Source organism: Schistocerca serialis, chromosome 2 (assembly GCF_023864345.2).
Source record: "Schistocerca serialis cubense isolate TAMUIC-IGC-003099 chromosome 2, iqSchSeri2.2, whole genome shotgun sequence".
In the NCBI taxonomy this organism is placed as follows: Eukaryota; Metazoa; Arthropoda; class Insecta; order Orthoptera; family Acrididae; genus Schistocerca; species Schistocerca serialis.
The window spans coordinates 1,048,884,269-1,048,903,978 of NC_064639.1; the positions used below are offsets into that span (position 1 = coordinate 1,048,884,269).

At 45.0% G+C, this 19,710-nt stretch overlaps 1 protein-coding gene across 1 annotated transcript in view; it reads left to right on the top strand.

Annotated features, from left to right (window-relative positions):
* Positions 1–19,710, top strand: part of LOC126458492 (tetraspanin-7-like) — a 179,430-nt gene that overhangs the window by 122,767 nt on the left and 36,953 nt on the right. The window lies entirely within an intron of this gene.

The following is a 19,710-nucleotide window of genomic DNA, read 5'->3' on the forward strand; positions in this document are numbered from 1 at the left end:
TTGAAGCTGCATGGGCAGCTGTACCTGTACACGCCATCCAAGCTCTGTTTGACTCAATGCCCAGGCGTATGAAGACCGTTATTACGGCCAGAGGTGGTTGTTCTGGGTACTGATTTCTCAGGATCTATGCACCCAAAATGCGTGAAAATGTAATCACATGTCGGTTCTAGTATAATATATTTGTCCAATGAATATCCGTTTATCATCTGCATTTCTTCTTGGTGTAACAATTTTAATGGCCAGTAGTGTATTTCAGCAGGATAATGCCCGCCCGCACACGGCGAGAACTTTGACTGTCTTCGTGCGTGCCAAACCCTACCTTGGCCAGCAAGGTCGCAACGTCTGTCGCCAGTTGAGAACGTCTGGAGCATTATGGGCAGGGTCCTCCAACTAGTTCGGGATTCTGATGTTCTAAAGTGCCAATTGGACATAATTTGGCACGATATCCCCCAGGTGGACATAAATAACTCTATCAATGAAAGCCAAGCCGAATAAGTGCTTGCATATGAGCCAGAGGAATGTCCGGCGCGTTATTGACTTTCCCAATTTGCGAAACTCTTGAATAAATCATCCAATTTTTACGAAACTGTAATAATTAGTTTTTCTGAACATGTACGTCACATATACCGATTACCGTACCATGCCGCTAGTTTCTTCACAGTGCATCGTTGTTTTTTTCTTTCTGTCTGAGAGAGTATTTTCTATGAGACTGACGCGGGATGACCCTTGCTGGAAAAGGCCACCGTTGTCTGAAACGCAGCGCTGTGCTCGGTTTACCAGTGTGACACGCTCCTATCAGCTCTGCCTGAGGGGGAGAATCAATAGCGATTTTAGTGTTCTGGTGTAGCACTTCCAGTGTGTGAGGATGGTTACAGTATACGTGACCCCTCAATCTGCCCCACAGGTAAAAATCACAGGGAGAACGAGCAGGCGATCGATGTGGCCATGAGATTGCTCTGACTCTGCTGACTGTCCCATACTCAGCGAACACCGCATGCTCTTGTGACAAGATTGTAAAGCGCTGCGTGCTGTTGATCCGTGTTGCTGAAAATACCCTCTCAGTTGTTAACTTATTTCAGTTGGCCCACACATGGATTAAACATACCAGTTAGCTTAATAGTTTGGCTAAAGAATCGTGTTCCTATGGTCAAGACTACACTTCTGGCCATTCAAATTGATACACCAAGAAGAAGTGCACATGGTAAAGGGGTATTCATTGGACAAATATATTATACTAGAACTGACATTTTATTACATTTTCACGCAATTTGGGTGCATAGATCCTGAGAAATCAGTACCCAGAACAACCACCTCTGGCCGTAATAACGGCCTTGATACACCTGGGCATTGAGTCAAACAGATCTTAGATGGCGTGTACAGGTACAGCTGCCCATGCAACTTCAACAGGATACCACAGTTCGTCAAGAGTAGTGACTGGCGTATTGTGACGAGCCAGTTGCTCGGCCACCATTGACCAGACGTTTTTAGTTGGTGAGAGATTTGGAGAATGTGCTGGTCAGGGCAGCAGTCGAACATTTTCTGTATCCAGAAAGGCCCCTACAGGACCTGCAACATGCGGTCGTGCATTATCCTGCTGAAATGTAGGGTTTCGCAGGGATCAAATTAAGGGTAGAGCCAAGGGTCGTAACACATCTGAAATGTAACGTCCACTGGTCAAAGTGCCGTCAATGCGAACAAGTGGTGACCGAGACGTGTAACCAATGGCACCCCATACCATCACGCCGGGTGATACGCCAGTATAGCGGTGACGAATACACGCTTCCAATGTGCGTTCACTGCGATGTCGCCAAACACGGATGCGACCATCATGATGCTGTAAACAGAACCTGGATTCATCCGGGAAAATGACGTTTTGCCATTCGTGCACCCAGATTCGTCGTCGAGTACACCATCGCAGGCGGTCATGTCTGTGATGCAGTGTCAAGGGTATCCGCAGCCATGGTCTCCGAGCTGATAGTCCATGCTGCAGCAAACCTCGTCGAACTGTTCGTGCAGATGGTTATTGTCTTGAAAACGTCCCCATCTGTTGACTCAGGGATCGAGACGTGGCTGCACGATCCGTTACAGCCATGCGGACAAGATGCCTGTCATCTCGACTGCTAGTGATACGAGGCCGTTGGGATCCAGCACGGCGTTCCGTATTACCCTCCTGAATCCACCGATTCCATATTCAGCTAACAGTCATTGGATCTTGACCAACGCGAGCAGCAATAAACCGCAATCGCGATAGGCTATAATCCGACCTTTATCAAAGTCGGAAACGTGATGGTACGCATTTCTCCTCCCTACACGAGGCATCGGAACAACGTTTCACCAGACAACGCCGGTCAACTGCTGTTTGTGTATGAGAAATCGATTGGAAACTTTCCTCATGTCAGTACGTTGTAGGTGTCGCCACCGGCGCCAACCTTGTGTGAATGCACTGAAAAGCTAATCATTTGCATATCACAGCATCTTCTTCCTATCGGTTAAATTTCGCGTCTGTAACACGTCATCTTCGTGGCGTAGCAATTGTAATGGTCAGTAGTGTAGATTATGCAGCAGCTTTCAAAGTATTGTTGGGGATATTATGGTGTATAATGAGACATATTCTGTGAGTTTTTGACACCCTTCCTAGCCGAGTCAGTGCATGCATGGATCAAGGCAACGGGGGTGCAATGTAATACTGACAATTGGGCTCATACTGTCTAGTTCTTTGTAAATTTCACTCGATTTAGTTACCATTCCAATAGCGTAAAATGCCGTCTCAAGACGTGAAGTTTCATTTCATTCCCTCTTTTCTTTCTGGATCTTTCACTTGTTTTATCGAACAGTGCATTATGAACAGTAACGGTCCTGTAACGCTCCCTACTTCTACGTCTGTTCTTTATGCCCGTCTATTTCTCCACTGAGTGCCAGCTTTTCAGTAAAGGTGCGTCCACACGATGCCTTTTTTGTGTTCAACTTTACGCATGCGCATGAACTTCCAACAGCGAAATTACGCATGCGCATTTGTGAATACGTAATTTCCTGGAAGTGGAGGCCTGGAGGCCGTGCTTAAAGCGCATTGCTTCCGGGGGATCTTTGCGCTTTTTAGCAGACCACAGGCAGCGGGGACCCATGTGTGTTTGACTTTTTAGTGTGTTGAGCTTATGCCGTAAAGCGATTTATGTTCAATAATGTCTGTTTAGTCTAAAGAAAGCACGCTTAAATTTATAGATGATTTCAAATAACGGAAAGTCTATGGAATGCCTCTTCTAAAGATTACTTGAATAAAAATTTGAGATGTGATGCATTGAGCATTAAGTATTAGATCAAAAGTTTCAGATCATATTACCATAAAGAACAAGAAACCCCAAGTTTCGAAGCAGTAAATCAACGAAGAGAAAGCCAGACCTTAAGAAAAGTGTAGTACATGAAAACTGTGGACGAATATTCAAGCCGGCCGTGGTGACCGAGCGGTTCTAGGCGCTTCAGTCCGGAACCGCGCGGCTGCTACGGTCGCAGGTTCGAATCCTGCCTCGGGCATGGATGTGTGTGATGTCCTTAGGATAGTTAGGTTTAAGTAGTTCTAAGTTATAGGGGACTGATGACCTCACATGTTAAGCCCCGTAGTGAGTACTCAGAGCCATTTGAACGAATATTCATGCTGTGGCTGCCCGTCATCTGAACAAAAGAAATCTGAGGTACGTGCAGCTCCTCAACAAACTACTAGAAATAGAAACGAATGACACGGCGATGCAAAAAATACAAAACTGGAAAACACAAACTCCCTTCCAGTGGAATCTGGGGTTTACGAAATTCCCAAGCTGGTCGAGTCTGAGGATCTCAATTTACATATTATCTTTCATGATTAAAGTCGCGTAACCAACATTTTTTATAAAATAAAATAAAAATGACGCATTGAAAAGTAATTAGCCGTGCGGGATTAGCCTAGCGGTCTTGGGCGCTGCAGTCCTGGACTACGCGGCTGGTCCCTGCGGAGGTTCGAGTCCTCCCTCGGGCATGGGTGTGTGTGTTTGTCCTTAGGATAATTTAGGTTAAGTAGTGTGTAAGCTTAGGGACTGATGACCTTAGCAGTTAAGTCCCATAAGATTTCACACACATTCGAACATTTTTGAAAAGTAATTAACCTTTAGATAGTGACGAATGACCTCCCTTAAATATTTCTCATATTCAGGAATAATTGATGAAAGGAGAAAATATAAAAATGCAGTAAATGAAGCAGGCAAAAAGGAATGCAAACGTCTCAAAAATGAGATCGGCAGGAAGTGCAAACTGGCTAAGCAGGGATGGCTAGAGGATAAATGTAAGGATGTAGAGGCCTATCTCACTAGGGGTAAGATAGATACTGCCTACAGGAAAATTAAAGAGACCTTTGGAGATAAGAGAACGACTTGTATGAATATCAAGAGCTCAGATGGAAACCCAGTTCTAAGCAAAGAAGGGAAAGCAGAAAGGTGGAAGGAGTATATAGAGAATCTATACAAGGGCGATGTACTTGAGGACAATATTATGGAAATGGAAGAGGATGTAGATGAAGATGAAATGGGAGATATGATACTGCGTGAAGAGTTTGACAGTGCACTGAAACACCTGAGTCGAAACAAGGCCCCCGGAGTAGACAACATTCCATTGGAACTACTGACGGCCTTGGGAGAGCCAGTCCTGAGAAAACTCTACCATCTGGTGAGCAAGATGTATGAAACAGGCGAACTACGCTCAGACTTCAAGAAGAATATAATAATTCCAATCCCAAAGAAAGCAGGTGTTGACAGATGTGAAAATTACCGAACTATCAGTTTAATAAGTCACAGCTACAAAATACTAACACGAATTCTTTACAGACGAATGGAAAAACTAGTACAAGCCGTCCTCGGGGAAGATCAGTTTGGATTCCGTAGAAACACTGGAGCACGTGAGGCAATACTGACCTTACGACTTATCTTAGAAGAAAGATTAAGGAAAGGCAAACCTACATTTCTAGCATTTGTAGACTTAGAGAAAGCTTTTGACAATGTTGACTGGAATACTCTCTTTCAAATTCTAAAGGTGGCAGGGTAAAATACAGGGAGCGAAAGGCTATTTACAACTTGTACAGAAACCAGATGGCAGTTATAAGAGTCGAGGGACATGAAAGGGAAGCAGTGGTTGGGAAGGGAGTGAGACAGGGTTGTAGCCTCTCCCCGATGTTATTCAGTCTGTATATTGAGCAAGCAGTGAAGGAAACAAAAGAAAAATACGGAGTAGGTATTAAAATCCATGGAGAAGAAATAAAAACTTTGAGGTTCGCCGATGACATTGTAATTCTGTCAGAGACAGCAAAGGACTTGGAAGAGCAGTTGAATGGAATGGACAGTGTCTTGAAAGGAGGATATAAGATGAACATCAACAAAAGCAAAACAAGGATAATTGAATGTAGTCTAATTAAGTTGGGTGATGCTGAGGGAATTAGATTAGGAAATGAGACACTTAAGGTAGTAAAGAGGTTTTGCTATTTCGGGAGCAAAATAACTGATGATGGTCGAAGTAGGGAGGATATAAAATGTAGACTGGCAATGGCAAGGAAAGCGTTTCTGAAGAAGAGACATTTGTTAACATCGAGTATAGATTTAAGTGTCAGGAAGTCATTTCTGAAAGTATTTGTATGGAGTGTAGCCATGTATGGAAGTGAAACATGGACGATAAATAGTTTGGACAAGAGGAGAATAGAAGCTTTCGAAATGTGGTGCTACAGAAGAATGCTGAAGATTAGATGGGTAGATCACATAAGTAATGAGGAAGTATTGAATAGGATTGGCGGGAAGAGAAGTTTGTGGCGCAACTTGACCAAAAGAAGGGATCGGTTGGTAGGACATGTTCTGAGGCATCAAGGGATCACCAATTTAGTATTGGAGGGCAGCGTGGAGGGTAAAAATCGTAGAGGGAGACCTAGAGATGAATACATTAAGCAGATTCAGAAGGATGTAGGTTGCAGTAGGTACTGGGAGATGAAAAAGCTTGCACAGGATAGAGTAGCATGGAGAGCTGCATCAAACCAGTCTCAGGACTGAAGACCACAACAACAACAACAGGAATAATCACTGAAATTCTTTGTTTTGGGATACGAAATAAATTGTTCAGAGTGGTATATGTATAAGTTGCCGGTTACTAGCTAACGAAATGTTCTTGTGAGCCTTATCGCGGCAGTTTCTCAAGCAGAATATGTAAAATCTCGCTGTTACCTCCTTCTGAAATTTGCAGACAAAACGTTGTCACTTTGTATTTTTCGCACCTCTGTTATTTAGATACTTCTTTACCTACAGTCGCTTTTGCGTTTTTTTTTTTTCCTTCACCTTTTCAACGCAGCACAAGCTCCCAAGCAACGAAGGGAATCCACTGCGTACTGCTTGCGCAATGAGGCAACGTGTGGACACGAGAACGCCTAAGCCTGCATGCGCTCTTTCCACAAACCTTCGTGTGTGCCATTTTATTCCCGCGCGTCTGCGATTGCGCACAAGGAAGGAGGCATCGTGCAGACAGACCATAATAGACGCACGCAGCTGGTGCAGAGCAGAGTGGGTTTGCAGCGCAGTGTGTGCGACGCAAGCCTTGTGACTGCGTTATCTGCTGAGCAAACAAAGCGGCGAGGGGCGCAGCTGTCACCAGGGAACCTCAAACACCTGCCGCCGCGTCAGAGCCTCCAGCAGTGTGGGCTGGGCGAGCAGAAGGGAAGCGAATTGTAACCGTGTGAGACCCTATTCTCCTTTGGTTCTCGTGGAGTCGCCACAGGAAGTCTCCTGCCGAGAGAGTACTCTCCAGCGGAAATTTGTTGTAAGTTCTATGGGACCAAACTGCTGAGGTCATCGGTCCCTAGACTTATACACTACTTAATCTAACTTAAACTAACTTAGCATAAGAGCAACACACACACCCATGCCCAAGGGAGGACTAAAACCTCGCGCTATTCGCCCACGAGACTCAGAGGGCCATAGACACGAGTTCCCAGGTAGATGCCGTGTTTCTTGACTTCCGCAAGGCGTTCGATACACTTCCCCACAGTCGTTTAATGAACAAAGTAAGAGCATTTGGACTATCAGACCAATTGTGTGATTGGATTGAAGAGTTCCTAGATAACAGAACGCAGCATGTCATTCTCAATGGAGAGAAGTCTTCCGAAGTAAGAGTGATTTTAGGTGTGCCGCAGGGGAGTGTCGTAGGACCGTTGCTATTCACAATATACATAAATGACCTTGTGGACGACATCGGAAGATCACTGAGGCTCTTTGCGGATGATGCTGTGGTATATCGAGAGGTTGTAACAATGGAAAATTGTAGTGAAATGCAGCAGGATCTGCAGCGAATTGACGCATGGTGCAGGGAATGGCAATTGAATCTCAATGTAGACAAGTGTATTGTGCTGCGAATACATAGAAAGAAAGATCCCTTATCATTTAGCTACAATATAGCAGGTCAGCAACTAGAAGCAGTTAATTCCATAAATCATCTGGGAGTACGCATTAGGAGTGATTTAAAATGGAATGATCATATAAAGTTGATCGTCGGTAAAGCAGATGCCAGACTGAGATTCATTGGAAGAATCCTAAGGAAATGCAATCCGAAAACAAAGGAAGTAGGTTACAGTACGCTTGTTCGCCCACTGCTTGAACACTGCTCAGCAGTGTGGGATCCGCACCAGATAGGATTGATAGAAGAGATAGAGAAGATCCAATGGAGAGCAGCGCGCTTCGTTACAGGATCATTTAGTAATCGCGAAAGCGTTACGGAGATGATAGGTAAACTCCAGTGGAAGACTCTGCAGGAGAGACGCTCAGTAGCTCGGTACGGGCTTTTGTTGAAGTTTCGAGAACATACCTTCACCGAGGAGTCAAGCAGTATATAGCTCCGTCCTACGTATATCTCGCGAAGAGACCATGAGGATACAATCAGAGAGATTAGAGCCCACACAGAGGCATACCGACAATCCTTCTTTCCACGAACAATACGAGACTGGAATAGAAGGGAGAACCGATAGAGGTACTCAAGGTACCCTCCGCCACACACCGTCAGGTGGCCTGCGGAGTATGGATGTAGATGTAGACGAGGGGAGCCGCGCGAACCGTGGCAAGGCGCACTGACCGCACGGGTGCCCTGCGCGGCCTCCAGCGTTGGCCTCTCACTCATACGGGCTGATTCTGACATTAAAAAGAAAGAAACCCGAAACGACTTAGATTTCGCTGAGACAAGTAATCTAATGTAAGATACATGGGGCCGCAAATGTCGGAAAATACCCCAGAAGTGAATGACAAGCGTTGAACACGTGACGCCACCAGATGACGTACCTCGCCGCACGTACAGCGACTGGGCTTGCCGACATACTAGTCGGTAGGGGGCAGTGCTACACGTCGGTCCACTAGGCTACTCGATATTCGAACACCTTTTAAATGTGATCTGAAGTCAAAAAATTACTGTTCTCGCTGCAACCAAGCAAAAGCAGTTGTTATATTGTGTTTCTTTCCTTTTGTACCTTCTTTTTTTGTTTACAGACTTTATTTAGTAAAGAACAGGTAGATCATTTACTGGTAGCGGTGGAGTTCGGAAGCTTATACTTATTTACTTGTGACGAAATACGGTAACATTTTATTGTACTGTACTTTGCAGTCATCCAGAGGAGACCGCAAAACCGCTAAATAAAATAATAACTCTCCCTTTCGCAAGGGATAATCCTTATCGACTATCTGGAAAAGGGTTATATTATTACAGGTGCATATTATTCATCGTTACTGGACCGTTTGAAAACCGAGCTGCTAGAAAAACGCCGGCGATTGGACCGCAAAAAAGCCCTTTTCCATCACGACAATGCACCAGCACACGCCTCAGCAGTTGTGGTCACAAAATTAATGGAAATAGGATTCCAACTCGTTTAACATCCCCCCTGTTCTCCAGACATGGCTCCCTCAGACTACTAATTGTTCCCCAATTTGAAGAAATGGCTGGCGGGGCAAAATTTTATTCAAACGAGAAGGTGATTGCAGCAACTAATAGCTGTTTTGCAGACTTGGACAATTCCTATTATTCGGAAGGGATCAACAAATTAGAACAGCGTTGGACGAAGTGTATAAGTCCAAAAGGAGACTATGTCGATAAATAAAAAAGTTTACCCCAAACACGTAAGTAGTGTTTATTTTTGCACGAACTTTTCAAACGCCCCTCGTATCTGTCTAATGCAGTGCAGAAGAGTATTGCCTGAAAGACTCGAACCCTGAGCCCCATGTGCTCAAGTCGCACAAGTAGGCCCGGAGCCACACCGATGTAAGTACTTGACTTGGGTTGGGGCGATCAGATGCCCCAGATCGACAGACTCCGCCGCTGCACGTATAGCGATGTACGTCATCTGGTAAGGTCACAGGTTCAACTTTTGTCGTCCACTTTCGGGGTGTTTCCCGACATTTGCGGCCCCATGAGTCCTATATTAAATTACTTCTTTCAGCTTCATCTACGTCGCTTCAGGGGTTTTTCACCCTGAATGTTATCTTGCATTTATCGTGAAAAGTACCAATCGACTGGAGAAAACGGCAGGCGTCCTACAAGTCATGGATGAAGTTAGTTAGTTACTTAGTTACGTGTTCCATTGATCAATAGCACGGAAAACCGTTATGATGTGGAACGTGTCAAATGCACAAGAAATGCGCACAGGAAACAAGTTTTTTTTGTTTACATTGTAATGTTATACCCAAATATTTCTATTATCTATCCCATTCCCTTAAATGGCACAAAATGCATATATTACATCTCCAGATTTCCAGAATGAGATTTGCACTCTGCAGCGGAGTGTGCGCTGATATGAAACTTCCTGGCAGATTAAAACTGTGTGCCCGACCGAGACTCGAACTCGGGACCTTTGCCTTTCGCGGGCAAGTGCTCTACCAACTGAGCTACCGAAGCACGACTGACGCCCGGTACTCACAGCTTTACTTCTGCCAGTACCTCGTCTCCTACCTTCCAAACTTTACAGAAGCTCTCCTGCGAACCTTGCAGAACTAGCACTCCTGAAAGAAAGGATATTGCGGAGACATGGCTTAGCCACAGCCTGGGGGATGTTTCCAGAATGAGATTTTCACTCTGCAGCGGAGTGTGCGCTGATATGAAACTTCCTGGCAGATTAAAACCGTGTGCCCGACCGAGACTCGAACTCGGGACCTTTGCCTTTCGCGGGCAAGTGCTCTACCAACTGAGCTACCGAAGCACGACTCACGCCCGGTACTCACAGCTTTACTTCTGCCAGTACCTCGTCTCCTACCTTCCAAACTTTACAGAAGCTCTCCTGCGAACCTTGCAGAACTAGCACTCCTGAAAGAAAGGATATTGCGGAGACATGGCTTAGCCACAGCCTGGGGGATGTTTCCAGAATGAGATTTTCACTCTGCAGAGTGCTAGTTCTGCAAGGTTCGCAGGAGAGCTTCTGTAAAGTTTGGAAGGTAGGAGACGAGGTACTGGCAGAAGTAAAGCTGTGAGTACCGGACGTGAGTGGTGCTTCGGTAGCTCAGTTGGTAGAGCACTTGCCCGCGAAAGGCAAAGGTCCCGAGTTCGAGTCTCGGTCGGGCACACAGTTTTAATCTGCCAGGAAGTTTCATCTCCAGATTTATTTACTCATATTCAAGAATTCATCTATGGTATAGAAGGAGTTGTCAAGGAGATATGATTTCAATTTGTTTTTGAAACTATTACTGCTGTCTGTCAGACATTTTATTTCATTTGGTAATTTATCAAAAAGTTTTATAGCAGCATATTTTACCCCTTTCTGTGCCAAATATAGATTAAGTAAAGGATAGCGTAGGTCCTTCTTTTTTCTGGTATTGTTATCATGAATGTAGCTGTTGATTTTAAGCTGGTCCATGTTGTTGAGAGAAATTTCATTAATGAGTAAGTGTACTGTGAAGCAGTTGTAAGAATTCCTAACCTTTTAAACAGATGCCTACAAGATGTGCGACTATGAACCGCACACATTATTGTAACTACTTTCTTTTGAGCAGTGAATACCTTTTGCCTAAGTGTTGAGTTGCCCCAGAATATTATTCCGTATGACATCAGAGAGTGGAAGTATGCAAAGTATGTTAGCTAACTAATTTCTACACCATCAAAATTGGCAGTTATTCTGATTCCAAAAGTTGCTGAACCTAGTCGCTTTAGGAGATCCGAAATATGAATTTTCCAATTAAGATTCTCATCTATATGTACACCCAAAAACTTAGTATGCTGTACCCTGGCTACTGACTTCTTTTGATGTGTTATGTTTATTGAAGGAATTATACTTTTTGCAGCAGAAAATTGGATGTAATGTGTTTTTTCAAAGTTCAGAGCAAGCCCATTCGCAGAAAACCAATTAATAACTCTTCCAAAGACCTTATTTGAATCATTTTCTATCGGACTTTCTTTTACTGGATTAAAAATTATGCTTGTATCATCAGCAAACAGTGTCAGCTCAGCATCTTGTTTCACATAAGAAGGGAGGTCATTCACATATATCAAGAACAGGGGGCACCCATGATCGAACCTTGTGAAACACCTAATGTTATTTCACGCCAGTTAGATGAAGTGCCAAACTCCTTTGAATCACTTGAAGTATATAAAGAGACTTTTTGCTTCCTGTTCTGTAGATATGAGTTAAACCACTCATATGCTGTTCTATTTATACCATAGAATTGTAATTTCTCCAACATAATGTCATGGTTCACACAATCAAATGCTTTGAATAAGTCACAGAATATTCCTACTGGTGACATTTTACTACACTCCTGGAAATGGAAAAAAGAACACATTGACACCGGTGTGTCAGACCCACCATACTTGCTCCGGACACTGCGAGAGGGCTGTACAAGCAATGATCACACGCACGGCACAGCGGACACACCAGGAACCGCGGTGTTGGCCGTCGAATGGCGCTAGCTGCGCAGCATTTGTGCACCGCCGCCGTCAGTGTCAGCCAGTTTGCCGTGGCGTACGGAGCTCCATCGCAGTCTCTAACACTGGTAGCATGCCGCGACAGCGTGGACGTGAACCGTATGCGCAGTTGACGGACTTTGAGCGAGGGCGTATAGTGGGCATGCGGGAGGCCGGGTGGACGTACCGCCGAATTGCTCAACACGTGGGGCGTGAGGTCTCCACAGTACATCGATGTTGTCGCCAGTGGTCGGCGGAAGGTGCACGTGCCCGTCGACCTGGGAGCGGACCGCAGCGACGCACGGATGCACGCCAAGACCGTAGGATCCTACGCAGTGCCGTAGGGGACCGCACCGCCACTTCCCAGCAAATTAGGGACACTGTTGCTCCTGGGGTATCGGCGAGGACCATTCGCAACCGTCTCCATGAAGCTGGGCTACGGTCCCGCACACCGTTAGGCCGTCTTCCGCTCACGCCCCAACATCGTGCAGCCCGCCTCCAGTGGTGTCGCGACAGGCGTGAATGGAGGGACGAATGGAGACGTGTCGTCTTCAGCGATGAGAGTCGCTTCTGCCTTGGTGCCAATGATGGTCGTATGCGTGTTTGGCGCCGTGCAGGTGAGCGCCACAATCAGGACTGCATACGACCGAGGCACACAGGGCCAACACCCGGCATCATGGTGTGGGGAGCGATCTCCTACACTGGCCGTACACCACTGGTGATCGTCGAGGGGACACTGAATAGTGCACGGTACATCCAAACCGTCATCGAACCCATCGTTCTACCATTCCTAGACCGGCAAGGGAACTTGCTGTTCCAACAGGACAATGCACGTCCGCATGTATCCCGTGCCACCCAACGTGCTCTAGAAGGTGTAAGTCAACTACCCTGGCCAGCAAGATCTCCGGATCTGTCCCCCATTGAGCATGTTTGGGACCGGATGAAGCGTCGTATCACGCGGTCTGCACGTCCAGCACGAACGCTGGTCCAACTGAGGCGCCAGGTGGAAATGGCATGGCAAGCCGTTCTACAGGACTACATCCAGCATCTCTACGATCGTCTCCATGGGAGAATAGCAGCCTGCATTGCTGCGAAAGGTGGATATACACTGTACTAGTGCCGACATTGTGCATGCTCTGTTGCCTGTGTCTATGTGCCTGTGGTTCTGTCAGTGTGATCATGTGATGTGTCTGACCCCAGGAATGTGTCAATAAAGTTTCCCCTTCCTGGGACAATGAATTCACGGTGTTCTTATTTCAATTTCCAGGAGTGTATTTAAAGACTCTATTATGTGGACAGTGAAACTGTATATTGCTGTCTCAGTGGAACAGAATTTCTGAAATCCGAACTGTGATTTACTAAGTATCCTATGGCTAACCACTCTTGAGTACATTACTTTCTCAAAGATTTTTGAAAATGCTGTAAACAAGGATACTGGCCGGTAATTATAGACATCTGTGGTTTCCCCCTTTTTGCAGAGAGGCCTGATAATGGCATATTTTAACCTGTCTGGAAAAATACCCTGAGTCAGTGATGCATTACAATGTGACTCAAAACATCAGCTGTAATTGATCCACAGTGTTCTAATAACTTGTTAGAGATGTCATCTACTCCAGCAGAACATTTATTTTTCAAAGATTTAATAATTTTCCTTATTTAACAAGATATTGTTAGATGAAACTTAATCTGACTATAATTTTTAAAAACTGACTCTTCCATGTACTGCCTGGCTTTTTCTTTGGAACTGTTCTCACCAATTTTTTAACCTACACTTAAGAAGTGATTGTTAAATACATTGGCTACCTGTGTACTGTTGGTTAAGATTGTCTCATTTTCTTTAGCAGTAACACTACCTGCCCCAGTGGTTACTTTTCCTGTCTCCCTTCTGACAACATTCCACATTGATTTGATTTTATTGCTGGAGTTGTTAACAACAGGCAGATTCGATATTCCTAGAATTCCGGAAAATGTTTGAACTGTGCCACATTGCAGACAGTTAACGAAGATCCGAGCATGCGAAATACGTTCTCAGGTACGCTAGTGGTTCGAAGACTAACTAACAGAAATGATAAAGTTCCTCTGGACGACGAGTGTTGTTAAGAGAAAAACATATCGTCAGGAGTGCCCCGGGGAAGTGTGACACGACCGCTCTTGCTCTCGATATAGACGGGGCGGAAAACAACGGGGAAATATGAAGAACAAAACACATTACCATGCCTGATACGGAATAGGCACGCCGTTGCCTTTCAAAACAGCTTCCAGTCGACTCGGAATGGATAAGTAATGGTCCTCGGTGGTTTTCAAGGGAATCTTACACCATACTTTCTGCAAAACGGTGGCAACTTCAGGTGACCATAATGGACGTGGATAGCGAACACGACCCCTCTGTTCAAAGTGGACTACAAATGGCCAATAATATTAATGTCTGGTTATTTTGGTAGGTATAGGAGAAGCGACGATTCGTCCGTGTTCACAAAACTGAAGCCCAATCCACGAACGATGGCAGTTTGCGCAAGTCGAGGCACGGACGGGAATTACATTATTGACAATTCCAAGCGACAGCTGGGGTAAGCGCATGCGCGTGCTTTCCGCTTGAAGAAGGGGTGTATCCTGTAAATGATGTCTCTCGCTTACTTATGCAGAATTTATCAAAAAATGGTTCAAATGGCTCTGAGCACTATGGGGCTTAACATCTGAGGTCATTAGTCCCTTAGAACTTAGAACTACTTAAACCTAACTAACCTAAGGACAGCACACACATCCATGCCCGAGGCAGGATTCGAACCTGCGACCGTAGCGCTAGCGAGGTTCCAGACTGTAGCGCCTAGAACAGCTCGGCCACCACGGCCGGCCATGCAAGTACAAATACAGGGTGTTTCAAAAAGAGCATTCCAATTTCACAACTCTTTACCTTCTACATGAATCAAAATAGAAATTGGGCGTTAATTTTAATTTACGCGTCGAAACTAGAAGTATACCTGAAATGTACTTGCAGTTGTGAATATGGACAACCGTCAGCTGTGTAGTGGAATGACCTAATGAAAATTTGTGTGCCGGACCGAAACTCGAACTCGGGACCTTTGCCTTTCGCGGGCAAGTGCTCTACCAACTGAGCTACCCATGCACGACTCACGCCCCCTCCTGACAGCTTTACTTCTGCCAGTACCTTGTCTCCTACTTTCCAAACTTTACAGAAGTTTCATATCAGCGCACACTCCGCCGCAGAGTGAAAATCTCATTCTAGAAATATCCCCCAGGCTATTGCTAAGCCATGTCTCCGCAATATCCTTTCTTTCAGGAGTGCTAGTTCTGCAAGGTTCGCAGGAGAGATTCTGTAAAGTTTGGAGGGTAGGAGACGAGATACTGCCAGAAGTAAAGTTGTGAGGACGGGGCGTCAGTCGTGCTCGGGTAGCTCAGGTGGTAGAGCACTTGCCGGCGAAAGGCAAAGGTCCCGAGTTCGAGTCTCGGTCCGGCACACAGTTTTAATCTGCCAGGAAGTTTCATATCAGCGCACACTCCGCTGCAGAGTGAAAATCTCATTCTGGATTTCAGAAGCTTCTATTCTCTTCTTGTCTTAACTGCTTGTCGTCTACGTTTAGCTTTTGTGCGAGGCTACACTCCAGACGGAGACCTTCAGAAATGGGTTCCCAACATTTAAATTCACACTTAAGGGAAAGAGTCATGGGATACCGCCTAATATAGTGTCGTACCTTTTTTATCCGGCGCAGTGCAGCAACTCGACTCAACAAGTCGTTGGAAGTCCCTTGCAGAAATATTGAGCCATGCTGTCTCTACAGCCGTTCACAATTGCGAAAATGTTACCGATACACGATTTTGTGCACAGACTGATCTCTCGATGATATCCCATAAATATTCAATGGGATTCACGTCAAGCGATCTGAGTGGCCAACTCATTCGCTCGAACTGTCCAGAGTGTTCTTCAAACCAATCCGAACAATTGTGTCCCAGTGACATGGCGGATTGTCAGCCACAAAAATTCCATCTTTGTTTGGCAACATGAAGTCCACGAATACCTGCAAATGGCCTCCAAGTAACTGAACATAACAATTTACAGTGAGTGATGGGTCCCATGTAATGTAAACACAGACCACACCATTATGGAGTCACCACCAGCTCGAACAGTGCCTTTTGACAACTTGGGTTCATGGCTTCGTGAGGTCTGCGCAACACTCGAACCTTACCATCAGCTCTTAGGCCCGTTTCACAATGGGACACCGGTGACGGTCACCAGCGACGGTCACCGACAGAGATACATTCGTTTGAACTGGAGCATTCACACCGGGACACTACATCGCTTCACCGGGCCACTGTGACGCAGCGGTGACTCACCCTCGGCACATGTGACGGACAAGGTCACTGTGTTCGCAGCAGTCACCGCCGGACACGCAATAGTTTGAATTGGAGTGTTCACACTGGGACACAGATCACAGACACAGCGCTGCAGATTTGCCATCAGTCGAGCGGTCATTTCTTAGACAGTGCCGCGAAACATTCATTATATATTATACCTTACACACTGTAGCCATGAGTTTAGATTTCATTAACACGGAAGATTTTATAAGTGAAGTAGAAAGTCGTCCAGCTATCTGGGATGTCAAAAGCGATGAATATAGCAACAAAGTGATGGCTAGGAGGGTAGTTACCTTCAAGCACATTTGCATCCCTCGTCCCCTTTTTTTCTGCGTCTTTAGGCGTTCCGCCTTGTTGTTGTTATTGTGGTCTTCAGTCCTGAGACTGGTTTGATGCTGCTCTCCATGCTACCCTATGCTGTGCAAGCTTCTTCATCTCCCAGTACTTACTGCAACCTACATCCTTCTGAATCTGCTTACTGTATTCATCTCTTGGTCTCCCTCTACGATTTTTAACCTCCACGCTGCCCTCCAATACTAAATTGGTGATCCCTTGATGCCTCAGAACATGTCCTACTAACCGGTCCCTTCTTTTTGTCAAGTTGTGCCACAAACTCCTCTTCTCCCCAATTCTATTCAATACTTCATCCTTAGTTATGTGATCTACGCATCTAATCTTCAGCATTCTTCTGTAGCACCACATTTCGAAAGCTTCTATTCTCTTCTTGTCCAAACTATTTATCGTCCATGTTTCACTTCCATACATGGCTACACTCCTGACACTTAAATCTATACTCGATGTTAACAAATTTCTCTTCTTCAGAAATGATTTCCTTGCCATTGCCAGTCTACATTTTATATCTTCTCTACTTCGACCATCATCAGTTATTTTGCTCCCCAAATAGCAAAACTCCTTTACTACTTTAAGTGTGTCATTTCCAAATCTAATTCCCTCAGCATCACCCGACTTAATTCGACTACATTCCATTATCCTCGTTTTGCTTTTGTTGATGTTCATCTTATATCCTCCTTTCAAGACACTGTCCATTCCGTTCAACTGCTCTTCCAAGTCCTTTGCTGTCTCTGACAGAATTAAAATGTCATCGGCGAACCTCAACGTTTTTGTTTGTCCGCAGCTCGTGGTCGTGCGGTAGCGTTCTCGCTTCCCACGCCCGGGTTCCCGGGTTCGATTCCCAGCGGGGTCAGGGATTTTCTCTGCCTCGTCATGACTGGATCTTGTGTGAAGTCCTTAAGTTAGTTAGGTTTAAGTAGTTCTAAGTTCTAGGGGACTGATGACTATAGATGTTAAGTCCCATAGTGCTCAGAGCCAAGTTTTTATTTCTTCTCCATGGGTTTTAATACCTACTCCGAATTTTTCTTTTGTTTCCTTTCCGCCAAAAATAGAGTTAAAATATTATTCTTCATTACAATTATTTACGCATATGTGGATACTACAATAATGAATTTTATTTATTTATTATAATATTATTGAAGTATAAGTTCCTGACACTATAATTTTAATTGTAGGTTCAGTGAATACAATAATGTGACTTCTTACAGTTAACATAGTAATAATTGCACAATGCTCATCAAAAATACAATGCCAGATGAACAATGGGGCCTAACCACATTGACGTTCACGTAACATTTCTAGCAATTACATTTTTTGCAGCTGCCAAGCCACTTCACCTTCTGGGCTAACGAAGTAGTTTCCAAAGTCATCTCTGACACTGTTCGCAATTTTTCATGCGCGGACTAAACGAGGTGACATGTCGTGCAATCCCTGAGTAGTTAACGTATCCTCAAACGACATAAAGAGTATAAAACAATCGTTTCTCCAGCCGATCATGAAGCAGTGGATGTACGTATAATAAACGTTTTGTCTCCATTCTCCTCCTCCTCCTCCTGCTTAGAAGTACCAACAAAAGTTCCCCCTCGCTCGAGCTCATTTCACTAACGAATCAGTTGGCAATACCTGCGGTGTCGGACACCGGTGATCCAGGAGTGTTCACCACAATTACCGAGGACCGTCACTGGCGACCGTCACCAGTGTCCCAGTGTGAAACGGGCCCTACGAACTGAAATCGGGACTCATCTGACCAGCCCACGGTTTTCCGTCGTCTAGGGTCCAACGAGCCCAGGAGGGGTGCTGCATGCAATGTCGTGCTGTTAGTATGGGCGCTCGCGACGGTCGTCTGCTGCCGTAGCTCATTAACGCCAAATTTCGCCGCTCTGTCCTTAACTAATATGTTCCTCGTACGTCCAACGCTGATTTCTGCAGCTATTTCACGCACTGTTGCTTGTCTGTTAGCACTGACAACTCTAAGCGTACACTGCTCTCGGTCGTTAAATGAACGCAGTCGGTCACTGCGTTGTCCACGGTGGGAGATAATGCCTGAAATATGGTATGCTCGGCACGCCCTTGACTCTGTGGATGATGGAATATTGAATTCCTTACCGATTTCCCATGTCCCAAGCGTCTAGTTCCAGCTACCATCCCGCGTTCTAAGTCTGTTAATGCCGGTAGTTCGGCCATAATCACGTTGGGATCCTCTTCATATGAGTCGCCTGAGTACAAATGACAGCTCCACCAATGCGCTGCCCTTTTATACTTGTCTACGCAGTGCTGCCGCCATCTGTTTATGTGCCTGTCACCTAGGTGCATATTAGATCTTAAGCCACAGGGTATTTATTTGATTATTGGATTATCTTAAGGTAATAATTCTAATAGAAATAAAAAGTTGTAGCGCTGTCACAAGTTGAGTTAAGAAGTATCATTTTTAACTTTTGAGCGGACTAGTTTCGAACACCTATGTCCATTTTCAAACCATCCGTATTATATGACAATATAGGCGAAAGCCTGTGTACAAAAACTGCTCCTGCAGTGATGATCAGAACGTCTCTCTGGCCAACTCAGCAACAGAAATCGGACCACTTAGGACAGACATTGGAGACGGTCAATGTTTGCACATAGTCTTTCGAGTATACAGGGTGGTCCATTGATCGTGACCGGGCCAAATATCTCACGAAATAAACGTCAAACGAAAAAACTACAAATGATGAGTTCACAAAGGTTCATGTGTCACATTGGAACAACCGAAATAAAATGTTCAATCGTACCTACGTTCTGTATTTTAATTTAAAAAACCTACCTGTTACCAACTGTTCGTCTAAAATTGTGAGCCATATTACAGCGCCATCTATCACAAAGCGAAAAAAGTGGTTCAACTAAAACATTCATATTTCTTTATGTACTACACGAATATGTAACAAAAATGGGGGTTCCTATTTTAAAAAACGCAGTTGATATCCGTTTGACCTATGGCAGCGCCATCTAGCGGGCCAACCATAGCGCCATCTGGTTTCCCCCTTCATTTAGACGAGTTTAGTTCTTTGTAGTTTTTTCGTTTGACGCTTATTT